Below are 16,109 nucleotides of genomic sequence, written 5' to 3'. Positions count from 1 at the left end.
AGTCCTCCGTTCTAAAATGTAGCTATCTAATACAGGATAGGATATTACTTAGTACTACGAGCACTAAGTAATATCTCATCTTTTACTAGGTAGTTATATTTTGGGATGAAAAAAGTACAATTCTATAGCGATAGGTCCACTGTTTTTACAGCGCTTGAAAATCCTAAAGAAATTAACATATGTATGTATTAGCTACTAGCTACTGCGAGACAATATTGCTCACGACCATATACGCGATCGAATTAATTTCTTTAGATGTCCACATATTTCATTACATGAATTAAGGGCATTAATTTTGGACGAACCCAAGAATTTTATAGGAGTTTTGCAAGATTTCTCTTAGTTGTTTTTTCTCTTACAAATTAATTATTATCGTATAGGCTCACTTACTTATATTCGTATGACTCTTAGCTAACTTTTTATACATAAATTGCTTAGGGTACTTTAAAAAAATACTTGTTTAACTTTGTAATAGTTAATTTTATTCGTTTTAATTTGTACCTCAAAAATATCATCACAAATTAAATTAGATAATCTACCATTCATTTGGACCAATTAATCAAAGTGACGACCCTTAATTCAATTCCTCTTGAATTTCTTCTTTCCAAACCAAGCCTATAGTCTGCTTTAACTAATCGAAAAAGAAAGATGCATGGGTTTATATATATATATATATATATATATATATATATATATATATATATATATATATATATATATATATATATATATATATATATATATATATATATATATATATATATATATATATATATATATATATATATATATATATATATATATATATATATATATATATATATATATATATATATATATATATATATATATCTCAATGTGTGTGTTGTTTGAAAGGTTAGCTAGGTTGTGTTCTACACTACACTTTCCTAATATCTCCTTTCTTTTTCACGCATACGTACATTACCCAAACCGTGTTTTTTATAAAAAAAATTACTTTAGAAATCATTATAATCTATTTTTAAGTTATTTAAAATTAATATTTAATTAATTATACGTTAATTCGTGACTCACGTTTCATGTATCGAGGAGGAAGGATTCCCAACATAAAAAACACAGCCTTGGTGACGTACACCGATGATCGGTCGAATCGATCCATCCATCATGCATGCTCAGCTCTTCTGACTTCTGGCAACTTATGATCAGTGCTGCATCTTTTGTTTGCAGTATGCACACCTTGCATATTGCAAACGGTTACTTCCTTCGTCTTAAAATGTAGCTACAAAATAGGACATTATCTAGTACTATGAATCTGGACAGCCTCCTGTCCAGATTCATAGTACTAGGTAATGTCCTATCCTATACTAGGTAGCTATATTTTGGGATGGAGGAAGTAGCTAGTTAGAGCATGTACAATAGCAGACTATTAGTTAGCTATAAATATATTTTAATGAGATAAACGATGAGAGAGAAGAGCAGCGGGCTATAAATCTGTAGCTAGCTGCAGCACGGATTCCAAGACGTAATGTGTGTATGACAGGTGGGAACGTATATTAATAGTATAGTAAGCACTACTGTATGAATTAGCTATTAGATTGGCTATAGATAAATTAGAGATAATAGTGAGCTATACTATTAAACTTGCTCTTACTCGCTCAGTTATTTTATTTTGGGATGAATATCGATATGATAAGGGTATACTCCCTCCGTCTAAAAAAAAAAGATAAACCATGTGTTTCCGTGCCCAACGTTTGACCGTCCGTCTTATTTGAAAAAATTATAAAAAAAAATTAAAAAGATAAGTCACGCATAAAGTATTAATCATGTTTTATCATCTAACAACAATGAAAATACTAATTATAAAAAAATTTATATAAGACGGACAGTCACACGTTGGACACGGAAACCCAGGGTTTGTCTTTTTTTGAGACGGAGGGAGTATATATGTCCACATTTATCTCAAAATTTTATTTATTTATTCCAGATTTATATCTTCAGATTTTGTTTTTGACGGAGGGTGTTGGTGTTATTTCTTCTGTGAGTTAATTTACTGTTTTACCTTGCATTGCATGTTATGCTACGTACAGCTAGCTAGCTACTAGTAGTATATAGCTAGGTCTCTGTTAATAAATTGTTGTACATGTACTTGCACTGATGATATGATATTTGTGCCGTGCCTGCATGCATGCTGATGACTGATGAGAACTTGCACATGGTATACTGCACGACGCAGCCTTAATTTGCAAGTGTACGCATGTTCCTCCAAAGATCTTTGGTGTTGTTTAGATCCCAAAAAATTTTGGTCAAAAACGTCACATCAAATGTTTAAACACACATATATAGGGTATTAATATGGGAAAAAAATCAATTGCACAGTTTACATGTTAATTGCGAGACGAATCTTTTGAATCACGCCATGATTTGACAACGTGATGCTACAGTAAACATTTGCTAATGATGGATTAATTAGGCTTAATAAATTCGTCTCGCAGTTTACAGGCGAAATCTGTAATTTGTTTTGTTATTAGTCTACGTTTAATACTTCAAAAACTTTACACCCAAAGAACTAAACACACCTGTTTTTTTTTAGAGAATGCATGAGTAGTAGTTGTGTGCATATATACACATACATGTACACAATGGCCATACCACTATCAGTTCTTCATATTAACGTGCCTACGAAAACTTAATTTATTTCTATAATTAAATATATAGATAATATATATGCGGCATGCTACAATATGCTCAATATGCCCAATATATTATCTATATATTGAATTATAGAAATAGATTAAGTGTTCGAATTAAGGCACGTTAATATGAAATTAATTAATACATGTCGTCACGGCTGCTCCCCATGGATAGGCCGGCCGCGCGAAAAAAGATTGAAATGAGAGGCATATATATGCAGTGTATGTTTGCATTACCGAGGCAAAGCATGAAAAGCACACAGTTACAAGCTGCCTTTACATGGCTCTGAAATCACAAACGTACTAAAGTCTCTCCATTTGCAGCAGCAGCAGCGACGACGACAATGGCTGCCGTGAACTTTCATCAGAATGATGAACCTTGTCGGCCTTTTCTACGAGCACACCTCGCCACTTTTTCAAGCATAAACTATATAATATTGTTTGCTACTCCATATATCATCATGATCATCACCCAGCTTTCAAAAATTAGCAGCGTCAATCCATCGATCGATCGATCAGCAATGCATGCAAAAGCTAGCTAGGCACATATACGTTAATGTCGAGGCTACCTATCGCTAAACTGATCAGTACAAAGTTAATTAAGTGCAGGCAGGCACATGCATGCATGCACTCATCTTGCAGCGTTTCAGGCTGGACGATCGATCGGCATGATATCTGTGCACATGTACATGAGAGCAAGTTCGATAAGAGAGGTGACTGCTATCTATCTCTAATTTTATCCGTATCATCTTCTCATCGGTTTAAAGCTAACGTGCATAATGTATGTAGTAAACTAGCCCTGATATACTTGCACTGCTGGGGATTTGCTTTTTAGTCCTGATTTGCAACCCCATTTAGTCCCAGGTTGTAAACCGACCTACCGAGACCCTAAATCCGGGACTAAAGATACCCCCGGGTGAAATAACCGGGACTTTAGTCCCGGTTGGACTACTTTCAATCCACTACTTTCTTCTTACACCTTCTTTCAAGGATGGACTATTGAATATAATGAGAGGTAGCTCCTTTTCCCCTCCATATCATCTTATTACATTTGCTATATGAAGTCATATCATAGGTAAGAGTGTATCTAGAAGATAGACAGTTTTTTGACAATCAATTTTTTTCATGTACTGGTGAAGAATTAAAACTCCACTAGTTATAGGTAGGCAAAAATGTCTCGAGTGGTGCACTCATGTCTCTGTTTTTTTTTCATGTGATCCAAATAGTTAGGGGCTTTCTATTGCCTATTTGTCAAGTAAAAATTTGGAAAACAGAAGTCGTTTCTCCAATGGCCATGATCGCTAGCTTCAAGATTCGTGATGTATCTATAACCTTAAACCTCTCCCTCTCTCTCCACACTTCTCTCGTCCCCGGGTCATCTACAACTACCGCCACTCTCTCCCAACCCCATATTGGCGCCACTAAGTCCGTTATCTCCCTCCCTTCTCTCTTCCTGCCTCCTCTATCTGTAGGTGCAAGACAATAGACAGGCCATTGAATCTTGATCTAATGGTATTCATCAGTCAAGAGATGAGCAACAAAGGTGGAATAGTTATAGAAATTCTGACAATAGATTATTGTATAATATATCTACAATCATGTAATAGTATCTAATTCGTTCTGCAAGTTTCATAGGTCCATTTCACACTTTTTTCTATGATTTCTAATCAATCAAGAGGGTTGTTGACAATAGTAATCCGGGCTGACAAATCCAGACTGAAAGGATCTTAATGTCGCCTAGAGGGGGTAAATATGATTTTCTTTAAATTCCTAAAATAACTTCACATAGCAGATCAGATTGGGTCAAAACCCCTAGTCTTTGGGTCAAAACCTTCGGTCTAAGATACCGAGTGTTCTATCATGAGCACACCCACGAGATGCCTCAATGCACATAACTTTCATGACTAGGTCTAACAATTAGGTAAGAAAACTCTCAATAGAATAGAATAGAATAGATATGGGAAGAAAATACACAAAGCGGTAGAAGAGAGAGGGAGATAAATGATTTTTCTTACCAAGGTTCCAATCCCAACTATCCTACGTCTTCATTGAGCTCCGTATCCACTCAAAAGTCATCCCTTTTTTTCCTTTTGGAGGCGAAGTAAAATCTTCATAAGAGCAAGCTTGCTATACTATAGTTTAATAGTATAGTCCACTACTAGCTCCAAATCATCTATAGCTAATGTAATAGCCAATTCATACAATAGTTGCTTACTATACTATTAATACCTGGTCCCACATGCCATACACACATTACGTCTTGAAGTCCGTGCTGCAGCTGGCTACAAATCTATAGCCCGCTACTCTTCTCTCTTTTCTTTTATCTCTTTAAAACATGTTTATAGCTGTCTTATAGGCTGCTATTGTACCTGCTCTAAACTTTTTCGGGCCCGGGGCTATCCACAAACATCGGAAGCTTCTAGGAGACGCCTAGATAGACAAAAGTATCACCTCCAGGAGATGCCTAAGGAAAATAGAAAAACACATATAACTAAGCATAATCTAATACTATATATATATATATATATATATATATATATATATATATAGGATTGTCTCCTCAATTATATCTCCAGTTGTCCCCATACATGTCATGCATGCATACTTTATTGGAATGCCATGCATTATTGTACCCTTCCAAAGCAATGATTGGCATGCATGGGCCCAGCCTGAAATCTCCCATGAGGGCAGTCCCAATCCATAATATCCATAAGCAGTGTCTATGGTGCCATGTCAATAAGACATCACAATAGAAACTACACTCCACAACCCATGATTTCTTAAAATGGGTCATTAATAAATACATCATCTCTCTTCTCTACCAATCATATTTATTCTTCATCTATTATGAAGACACTATTCTCTCCTAATGCAAAACTTGATAGTGTCTAGTGCATAGGTTCTCGTGTTGAAGCTGGGACTTGCATGAGACCCAGTTTCTTCCTCTCTTCACTCTCTCTCTCTCTTAATTAATATAGTGCCACATAAACTAAAAGTCATACATGGCAATGTAGTTAATGCCATAGAAACCATCCTAGGTGGAGGGTTAGGACTACCCTGAGGCCATGATAATGTTGTGAATTACTCCTACCAACATGCATGGGCGAATGAATTGAATGCCAAGTAATCCTTCCAGATGAATATTCTATTAATTGTTTTCTAGAACTATTAACTGTTTTAATTATGAGAAAGTATACATACAGCTATTTAATTAGTTCCAAAGAAAGCTATTTAATTGCTCAAGTCGACCATATGTACATATACTCATGCATTTGGAAACATTAGAGGTACCCAGGCCAGTCGTCGTTGATTTTAAAGATTATGTTTTGAAAATCCTAAAGTCAAACTTCTTATTTTTGACTGACAATTAATTTGTCAAACTACAAGTACATTCAGTATATAAAAATATTTAAATATTCACATTTCAAATTAAGTCCTTGCACACACATTATTGGCTTTTTGTGTAGCTATTGTAATATATTTATGAGAAATCAATTATCAGAGTTTAACATTAATTAAGGACTAGTAAAAATTAAAAAAGCACCTTATACAACCAACAGAGGTAGTAGATTTGTAAACATAAAAGTTTTATTATATCACAATATAATGGTATTACAAGGAATCTATAAGGTTCTATTTGCCTAGCTATTTCTACTTCCATTAGGAATTTTCATCGCTGCATGCCAAAGTCACAATTTCAGCTCAAAAAGTATTTAGTTTTCTCACACAGAACGGTATGCTTTGAATTGCCATAAAGTATATTTACTATGCATAACTTTGCCAAACTACATGTCATGCATTGTCTGAATTCTTTTGACGTACTATATGTACTAGCATCTACTGTATATCAATTTACAACAAAAAAAATAAAAATCTAACCCATCATAGATAGAAATTACTGAGGGAAAACACAAGTTTCACACAAGGAAAAAAAAGAAAAGCAAAGTAAAAGAGACAAGAGAGAGAGAGAGAGAGAGGCAAAATTGGGGGGGAGAGAGAGATGACTAGAGGTAGGAGAGAGAGCATATGCATGCCCAAGTCCAAACCAGAGATCAGCTCATGTTATTTAAATGCATAAATCCTACATATGCGATGCATATGGGGATTCAGAGGAGCTATAGGTTGATCCTCTAGAGTTATCTCTGTTGCAGCCAATGCCATCCATAGGGACCATGCAGTGCAGAGAGACAGGCTATCTGCGGTTTAAAGAAGCTGGAGGTACAGTGCCAATGCATGCAAGCCTCTGCCATGCCGGCCTCTGCATGGTCTCTCTTTCTTTCTCTGTGTGTGTTGTGTCTCTGCATCAGCATCAGGCTGTGCATGGCCATGCATATATAGAGCTTGGAGCTTTGCATCCATGCAACCAGACTCTTGTGCTTGTTCTTCTCCAGAAATGGTGCCCTGGCTGCTACCCATGTCAGCCTGGCCAGTGGGCCCACCGGTCCAAAACTAAAAAAGAAAAACCATGCAGTGTACATCAGCCATGACCTGCTGCTGACCCCTTTTGCACAACAAAGGACAACATATATCTAAATGCTAACCTATTTGCAAACATGGGAACCACCTTGGTTTCATGATAAGATCAACCTAGCTCCTCCTAGCTAAGCTATGAGTATAGCTTTTTGTGTTTTACCTGCCACTTCAATGTTTGCATGAAAACGATGAGCTAGGAGTAGTATGCATGTAGTAATCTTCTCCTTTGGACAAAGATAAATATTAGACATTTGATATGGATAGTAAATTAGATATAGATGAGAAGACTTGTTGGTTGTATATAGGATCCAATTTACCGGATTGAACAAAAAAATGATTAATAAATAAATGATGTAATTAACAATCGGGGATGCATGCATGCAACTAATAATTTGAAAATTAGTCCGCCTGTTGCATGCAAAGTAGTTATGTTTGCAGTGCACCTTTTTTTTCTTCATAATATTCGGTATATATATATGTACCAGAACCAACGTTGAAAATGCCTTTTCTTTTTTAGTATCCGGTATATACTGTGTGTTTATGTGTATGATTTAGTATGTACACCGTATTACATTTTTTGTTGTTGGACTTTATGCATTTTTTTAATATCCAGTATGTACATACTTGATCTTTTTTAGGTATGGCATATACTTTTTTATGTTAGTAACAGTACATACCTTTTTAAATTAGGAGAGCAGTATATACTTTTTTTAATCCGGTATATACTAGACTAGATCATGTACTGGTTGGTTGTAGGTACCACGTACCGCTTTAATTTCTTTGTAGGATTCAGTATATACTAGACCAAATACTGTTTTTTTAGGTACGATAGCTCTTCCTTTTTTCAGGGAGAGTAGTAGTCTTTAAGTAGTAGTGCATACTATTTTATTTTAGTAAGTCAGTAGGAGTACATACTGTTTTTAAACTTAGTTGAAGTATATACTTGTTTTAACTTAGTATAAGTATATAACTTCTTTTAATTAGTACCAGTACATGCTACATACTTTTCAATTACTAGTATATACTTTTTATGAGTATATACTATTCTTAAACTTAATTAGTAGCCATATATATTTTTTTATAGTAAGTTAATTAGTAGGAGTGCATATTGTTTTTAAACTTAGTAGCAGTATATACCTTTTTTAACTTAGTAACATACATACCTTTTTTTCAAGTTAGTACCGGTATATAGTTTTTGATGAGTATATTTTTTGAACAAACATAAAGATGTTTGATAAGGAAAAAAATCAAAACAACTTATAATATGAAATGAAGGGAGTAGTACAGGTATTTTTTTCCACGTAATAGTACGTACCATTTTTGTCTTATAGAATAGAACAATACGTAAATTTGGTATGTGTAGGGTTGCTAATTTTGAATAAACTGTATCAGTCAATGATTGATAAAGAAGTGTTGTCAATCACTAGCAAAGTATCGGGTTGCTGCATTCTGAATAAAGCTAAATGAATGAAATACGCTAGAAGTGCACTGAATTCTGAATAGACAATTCTACATGCAGGCTAACAAATCGGTTAGCATCGATGGGATCACGCCAAACACGCGCCGGAGAGGGAAACAAGTATTAATGTGCCAGCTTACTGGATCAACGGAATCATGGACTCAGCACCGTCGCCAGACGACCATACATGCTGGAGTGTTCTGTTGTCAGCACCATCTATGCCCACGATAGATGTGTCTCGCATCTGCATGCACCAAACAAATGCGTTCATCAGAGGCTTAATCATTCTATATATCAACGTCATACTTCATGCATGTCTGCATCCTCGTCTGCAAACAATAACAGAGATATACCCAATAGAAAAAGGAAGATTATGTATTATCGTTCTACAGGAAAAAATTAATCAAACAAAACCTGTCGGTGACATGGGACCGGGAGTATCATGACTAGAGGTTTGGGCAGGAGCAATCACCCACGTGGCCTGACCCCCTCGGGGGGGTCGGGCCCGAGGGTGATGTGGCCGCCCCCCTCTTTGTCTCCCCGAGGGGTCGGACCACTCCCGTTTCGGCCCCGAGGGCTGAGGCGCCCCAACCCCTTGTGGGTTTGGCGCCGCGTGTATGGGTTAGGTGAGCACAACGGGGCTCACCTAACCACATTTATTGCGGTTTAGACGAGCGCGTCACGCCGCATGTAACGCAGTGCAGCGCGCTCGTTTATCCGGTCTGTGACTGTCACGACCGGAAATCACCCAACAGGCGTTCCTGACGTGCGTGCATTATTCCTTGTCCCAGGAGGCAAGGTACACCAAAAGTTGATACAATTCAGAGTTTAACAAGCGGAAGCGTATATAAAATTATTACATGGGCAACGAAGGCCCAGCACACTCAAAGACAACGAAAAACAGCGGAAGACTAGGGCGACGACCACAGGCGCTTGACGGCAGGCACGAGCTAGACACCAAAGCCTTCATCTTCCAGGAACTCCTCATCTGGGCTTGGGAAAATTGAGCAAGACTGAGTACAACCACCGTACTCAACAAGACACACCCACAAATGCAGAATAAATGCAAGGGAGTACAAGGGAATTATAACATAAAGGGTTAGGGTTGCAGTAAACAGCATTTAAAGACATTTAGTTGCTCAAGGCCATTTTGTAAACACGATCCTAGAACTATCCAATATTATTAATCAAGGCCGTGAACCCACACGAACCTGCCTTAACCCAAGGCCTATGATGATTCAGACCGAACTGGCAACCCGACCCTGGGTCCCAGCTCGTCCCAAGCCAACCCAGGCCAACCATTCCATATTTTAGTTGTTAAGCAAGTTTTAAGAATTAAAACACTAACTTGGGTACATTGCTCGGCTTGCCCATAACCGAGGGCTCGGCTATTCGAATAGATTATACTCTGATCAGAGGTGTACATCTTTACCCACAAGACACATCTTTCTCACGTGTAACCACGCGCCACATACCACCACGGTATACAGACGAAAGACGTGACATAGTTTCCAACCCATCCTAGCCTTAGACAAGAGTACCGACCCAATCCCGCCTACGGCCGGAACCCCCGGGACAGGCAGACGGAACTGAGCCCCTCGCAGCAGGGCACCAACCCTGTGCTTTTTGACATCTCGACTACCGGGCCGCAGCTCGTGTAGCCTTCATTTGCCCTGGAGAATGTCCATCGACCCCCGACTTCATCCATCTCCAATCCGTGTACTTTTGTTTATGACTAGACTGAGCCACAAACTAAGCCTTACCCACTAGACATGTGGAAGTACGGTAGTGCTTTGCAACAGAGGCCCGAAGACCGGTCCTTATACGGCCGAGGTGCTACCATCAAAACCATGCACCCCGAGCCCAGCCTAAAACCATTTTAGGGGATTTTGAATAGAGGGGGCGGTGTGAGGCCAATTCCACAATAATCCAACAATTCCATAGTGTCCAGGTGATATGAATATTTCCCAAAGTCTAAAGTTGTAAAACCACCTAAGGTTACCTAATTAGATTGCGAAGCATCTACCTAAAATTATACTAGGGATACCATGAGTAGAGTGTCCACTAGTTGAGGTTTTGTTTGTCTAGGGTGAACAAGGTAATAATAATAACAATAACAATAATAATATGGTCATAACAAAGGTAAATAGGCATGGCTAAGTAAAACAGTGATAACGCGGGAATTTAAATAAAGCGATAATGCAATAATTTAAACCAACATAATTTTATAAACTGGGATTCAATATGATCAAGATGATGTGTCTTGCGGGTAAAGATGTACACCTCTGATCAGAATATAATCTATTCGAATAGCCGAGCCCTCGGTTATGGGCAAGCCGAGCAATGTACCCAAGTTAGTGTTTTAATTCTTAAAACTTGCTTAACAACTAAAATATGGAATGGTTGGCCTGGGTTGGCTTGGGACGAGCTGGGACCCAGGGTCGGGTTGCCAGTTCGGTCTGAATCATCATAGGCCTTGGGTTAAGGCAGGTTCGTGTGGGTTCACGGCCTTGATTAATAATATTGGATAGTTCTAGGATCGTGTTTACAAAATGGCTTTGAGCAACTAAATGTCTTTAAATGCTGTTTACTGCAACCCTAACCCTTTATGTTATAATTCCCTTGTACTCCCTTGCATTTATTCTGCATTTGTGGGTGTGTCTTGTTGAGTACGGTGGTTGTACTCAGTCTTGCTCAATTTTCCCAAGCCCAGATGAGGAGTTCCTGGAAGATGAAGGCTTTGGTGTCTAGCTCGTGCCTGCCGTCAAGCGCCTGTGGTCGTCGCCCTAGTCTTCCGCTGTTTTTCGTTGTCTTTGAGTGTGCTGGGCCTTCGTTGCCCATGTAATAATTTTATATACGCTTCCGCTTGTTAAACTCTGAATTGTATCAACTTTTGGTGTACCTTGCCTCCTGGGACAAGGAATAATGCACGCACGTCAGGAACGCCTGTTGGGTGATTTCCGGTCGTGACAAGTTGGTATCAGAGCCTCCCTTGACCCTAGGACGAGCCGTAGATCCCAAGCCTTAGCTATATTTTCAAAAATAAAAAAATCCTTTATTGTTTGTGAAAACCCGCTATTCTCTCTTTGTCTTGCTGCTTCCTTTATCGTCAAAATCTGATCTTTTAAATGTTGCTTTTCTTTTGTTTTGTTTGTAGATGGCCGGCAGCGTTACCCGTCGTGGTTTGGACATGTCTGGCTTCGTCTTGGAGCTGCGAGGCATGTGCGTGGTCTTGGGGTATCCACATGGAGTGGATTACCAGGCCAGGCCGCTCCCGGAGCAGGAGGGTGAGGATGCAGAGCCTCACGCTGGTTGGGAGGTCACTGCAGTGATCCTCTCCGGCTCTCCCGAGCGGACTTCGCTGGCAGTCACAGCGGGTGGGGACTCCTTCCCCGCCGCTTGCCAGAACGCCGCTCTCCTCGCCATCGGCACCCTTCACCAGCGCTACCCGGACGAGTTGCAGCACTCGCCCTACCGCTACCACCCTCGTCGCGGAGGAGCCCGCGACTTCGCCACCTTCCGAGATGCTAGCTCGGAGGATGACGCTACCGTCGTGCACCTGGCACGCATGGTGGAGGCGTACGACGCGGCTCGTATCGACTTCCATCAGATGGTGCGTCGTGGCATGGTGGAGAACAACCTGAAGATCCTGGAGCTGCGCCAAGAGAACCTGCAGCTCAAGAAGGACCTCGACGCGTTGGAGGCGCAGCTGCATCAGCTCAAGATCGCCCAGGGAGAGGACAGCCGTCCCAAGCGTCGCCGCGTCTGCCGCAGCCAGAAGATCACCGCCCGCAAGAGCACCTCCAGGCCCGAGCTTGTTCGTCAGTCCCTGGCGTGGACCTGCTTCGTCGAGACCCCTCGTGCCGAGCCTGCGCCCGTGGTTCCCCAGGAGGGGGAAGCCTCCGGCGTTGGTAGCTCGGAGGGTGCGTTGTTGCTCACCTTCCGTCCTGGCCCGTCGCAGCGGTAGACGAGCAGTTAGTAGGCTTGCGCGTGTGTTTTTCCTCGTTTGTCTTCTTGAGTTGTGTGGGGCATGGTTACGCCGGTGTGTGGTGTAACTATGTCGGAGCCTGTCTTATTTTATTTGCCTAAGCAACTTGAACTTTAATGAACCAATTTAATAGCAGTGATAAATTTAAGAATAATAGTAGTCGTGGGTGGTTAGTTTTAATTGTTAGCTCCTTCTCTGTTTGCTGGTTCTGTGTGGGGTTTTCAGATGGTGACGACCAGGAGAAATGTTAACACCGGTGAAGGCAACCAACCCGAGGGCAGCAACCCCAACCCCCAAGGCAATCCACCTCCACCACCACCACCAGACACCAACGCCATTCTCACCCAAATCCTCGCTCAGCAGGCCAACATGATGACTGCTTTCCTCCACCACCTCCAAAATCCGCCACAACAGAATGCTCCACCACCACCTCCCCAACACTCTAAACTCGCCGAGTTCCTCCGTATCCGCCCACCTACCTTCTCCAGCTCCAACAACCCCGTGGATGCTTTGGATTGGTTGCATGCCGTGGGGAAAAAGCTAGACACGGTGCAGTGCAGCGATGAGGAGAAAGTCGTCTTCGCCGCCCATCAGCTGCAGGGACCCGCATCTCTCTGGTGGGACCACTTCCAGGCTACGCAGCCAGAGGGGCAGCCGATCACTTGGGCTCGCTTCACCGCCGCTTTCCGGAGAACCCATGTGCCCGCCGGAGTCGTGGCTCTCAAGAAGAGGGAATTCCGGGAGTTGAAGCAAGGCAACCGCTCCGTGATGGAGTATTTGCATGAGTTCAACAATCTAGCCCGTTATGCCCCGGAGGATGTGCGGGAAGATGAGGAGAAGCAAGAGAAGTTCTTGGCAGGAATGGACCCTGAGCTGTCTGTTCGTCTAGTCTCTGGAGACTACCCGGACTTCCAACGTCTGGTGGACAAGAGCATCCGCTTGGAAGCCAAGCACAAGGAGCTGGAATCGCACAAGCGCCGCTTGGCGAACTTCCGTAATCAGCAGGGTGCTAACCAGAGGGTCCGCTACACCAATCCCTACCCAGGGGGATCCTCCTCGCAGCAGCAACAACAGCAGCAGCAACCTCGCCCAGCGCCCCGACCTCAATTCGTGGTGCGCGTCCCACAGCCGCAGCAGCAGCAGAATCAGCAAGGGACTCGTGCGCCCCGTCCTCCTACGCCAACTGTGCAGCCCGTTCAAGGCCGCAGGGACGCTCAAGGTCAGCAGCGTCTGTGCTTCAACTGCTTCGAGCCCGGGCACTTTGCGGATAAATGCCCAAAGCCAAGGCGTCAGCAAGGCCAAGCGCCTCCCCGCTCCAACAACGGCGGGAAGGATGTCATTCGGGGTCGTGTGAATCACGTGACGGCCGAGGACGTGCTGACAACTCCAGACGTCATTGTTGGTACGTTCCTCGTTCATTCCATCCCCGCTACAATTTTGTTCGACTCTGGAGCTTCCCACTCGTTTATATCTGTGCCATTCGTGGGGAGAAATCAGTTGGGGGTAGAAAGGCTTAGAAACCCTCTGCTCATCACCACCCCTGGAGGGGTTATGACAGCAAAGTATTATAGCCCTGCCGTCCCTATAGAAATTCAGGGGATTCCTTTTCCCTCGGACCTGATTCTTCTAGACACAAAGAACTTGGATGTGATCCTTGGGATGAATTGGTTGGCTCAATTCCAAGGAGTAGTGGATTGCGCGAGGCGCACTGTCACTCTGTACCGAGGACCAGAACAACCGGTTGTTTTCTTTGCACCTCCAACCTCTGTCAGAAGTTCAGAACTGCATCAGGTAGGTCTGTCAGAAATCCCCATCGTCAGAGAGTTCGGAGACGTGTTTCCGGAAGAACTACCTGGTATGCCGCCCAAGCGAGAGATTGAGTTCCGGATAGATCTTGTTCCAGGAACCACTCCTCTGTACAAGCGACCCTACCGTATGGCAGCAAATGAACTGGCCGAAGTAAAGAAACAGTTGGAAGAGTTGAAAGAAAAGGGGTATATACGTCCGAGTACTTCCCCATGGGGTGCTCCTGTGATTTTTGTAGAGAAGAAAGACAAGACGAAGAGGATGTGCGTCGACTACAGAGCTCTCAATGAAGTCACCATCAAAAACAAGTACCCTCTTCCCCGGATCGATGATCTGTTCGATCAACTCAAAGGTGCCACTGTATTCTCCAAGATTGATCTCCGTTCCGGATATCACCAATTACGTATCCGTGAAGAAGATATTCCGAAGACCGCATTCACTACGCGATATGGACTGTATGAATTCACGGTGATGTCGTTCGGCTTAACCAATGCTCCTGCCTTCTTCATGAACTTGATGAACAAAGTGTTCATGGAATACTTGGATAAGTTCGTTGTGGTTTTCATCGATGACATTCTGATATACTCACAATCAGAGGAAGACCATCAGCACCATCTCCGTCTGGTGTTGGGAAAGTTGCGGGAACATCAATTGTATGCCAAGCTTAGCAAGTGTGAGTTCTGGTTGTCCGAAGTCAAATTCTTGGGACACGTGATATCTGCTAAAGGAGTTGCTGTGGACCCCGAAACAGTGACCGCCGTCACCGAATGGAAGCAACCCAAGACAGTTACTCAGATTCGCAGTTTCTTGGGTTTGGCAGGATACTACCGGAGGTTCATCGAGAACTTCTCCAAAATCGCTCGACCCATGACACAGTTGTTGAAGAAAGAAGAGAAATTTGTGTGGAGCCCGCAATGCGAAAAGGCGTTCCAAACTCTCAAGGAAAAGCTGGTTTCCTCGCCAGTGTTAATCTTGCCGGATACTCGCAAGGATTTCATGGTGTATTGTGATGCTTCGCGCCAAGGATTGGGGTGCGTGCTCATGCAGGACGGTCATGTGGTAGCCTATGCCTCACGCCAGCTACGTCCTCATGAAGGCAACTACCCTACGCATGACTTGGAGTTAGCAGCGGTGGTTCATGCTCTAAAAATCTGGCGGCACTATCTCATTGGGAACCGCTGTGAAATATATACTGATCATAAGAGTTTGAAATACATCTTCACCCAGTCGGATCTGAATCTTCGGCAAAGGAGATGGTTAGAACTCATCAAGGACTATGATGTGGGAATACACTATCATCCTGGTAAGGCCAACGTGGTTGCCGACGCTCTAAGTCGGAAGAGCCATTGCAATACTCTTAACGTCCGTAGCATTCCGCCCGAGCTTAATCAACAGATGGAAGCCCTGAACCTAAGCATAGTTGGTCGCGGATTCTTGGCTGCGTTGGAAGCCAAGCCCACCTTGCTCGATCAAATCCGCGAGGCTCAGAAGAATGATCCGGACATGCATGGACTCCTCAAGAATATGAAACAGGGTAAAGCCGCTGGTTTCACAGAGGATGAACACGGAACCTTATGGAACGGAAAGCGGGTATGCGTTCCAGATAGCAGAGAACTTAAACAGCTGATACTTCAGGAAGCTCATGAAAGTCCTTATTCCATTCACCCGGGCAGTACCAAGATGTACTTAGACTTGAAGGAGAAATACTGGTGGG

This window comes from Oryza sativa, chromosome 9 (genome assembly GCF_034140825.1).
Source record: "Oryza sativa Japonica Group chromosome 9, ASM3414082v1".
Classification (NCBI taxonomy): domain Eukaryota; kingdom Viridiplantae; phylum Streptophyta; class Magnoliopsida; order Poales; family Poaceae; genus Oryza; species Oryza sativa.
The sequence above is the reverse complement of the archived record's forward strand: the minus strand, read 5'-3'. Positions refer to the sequence as shown.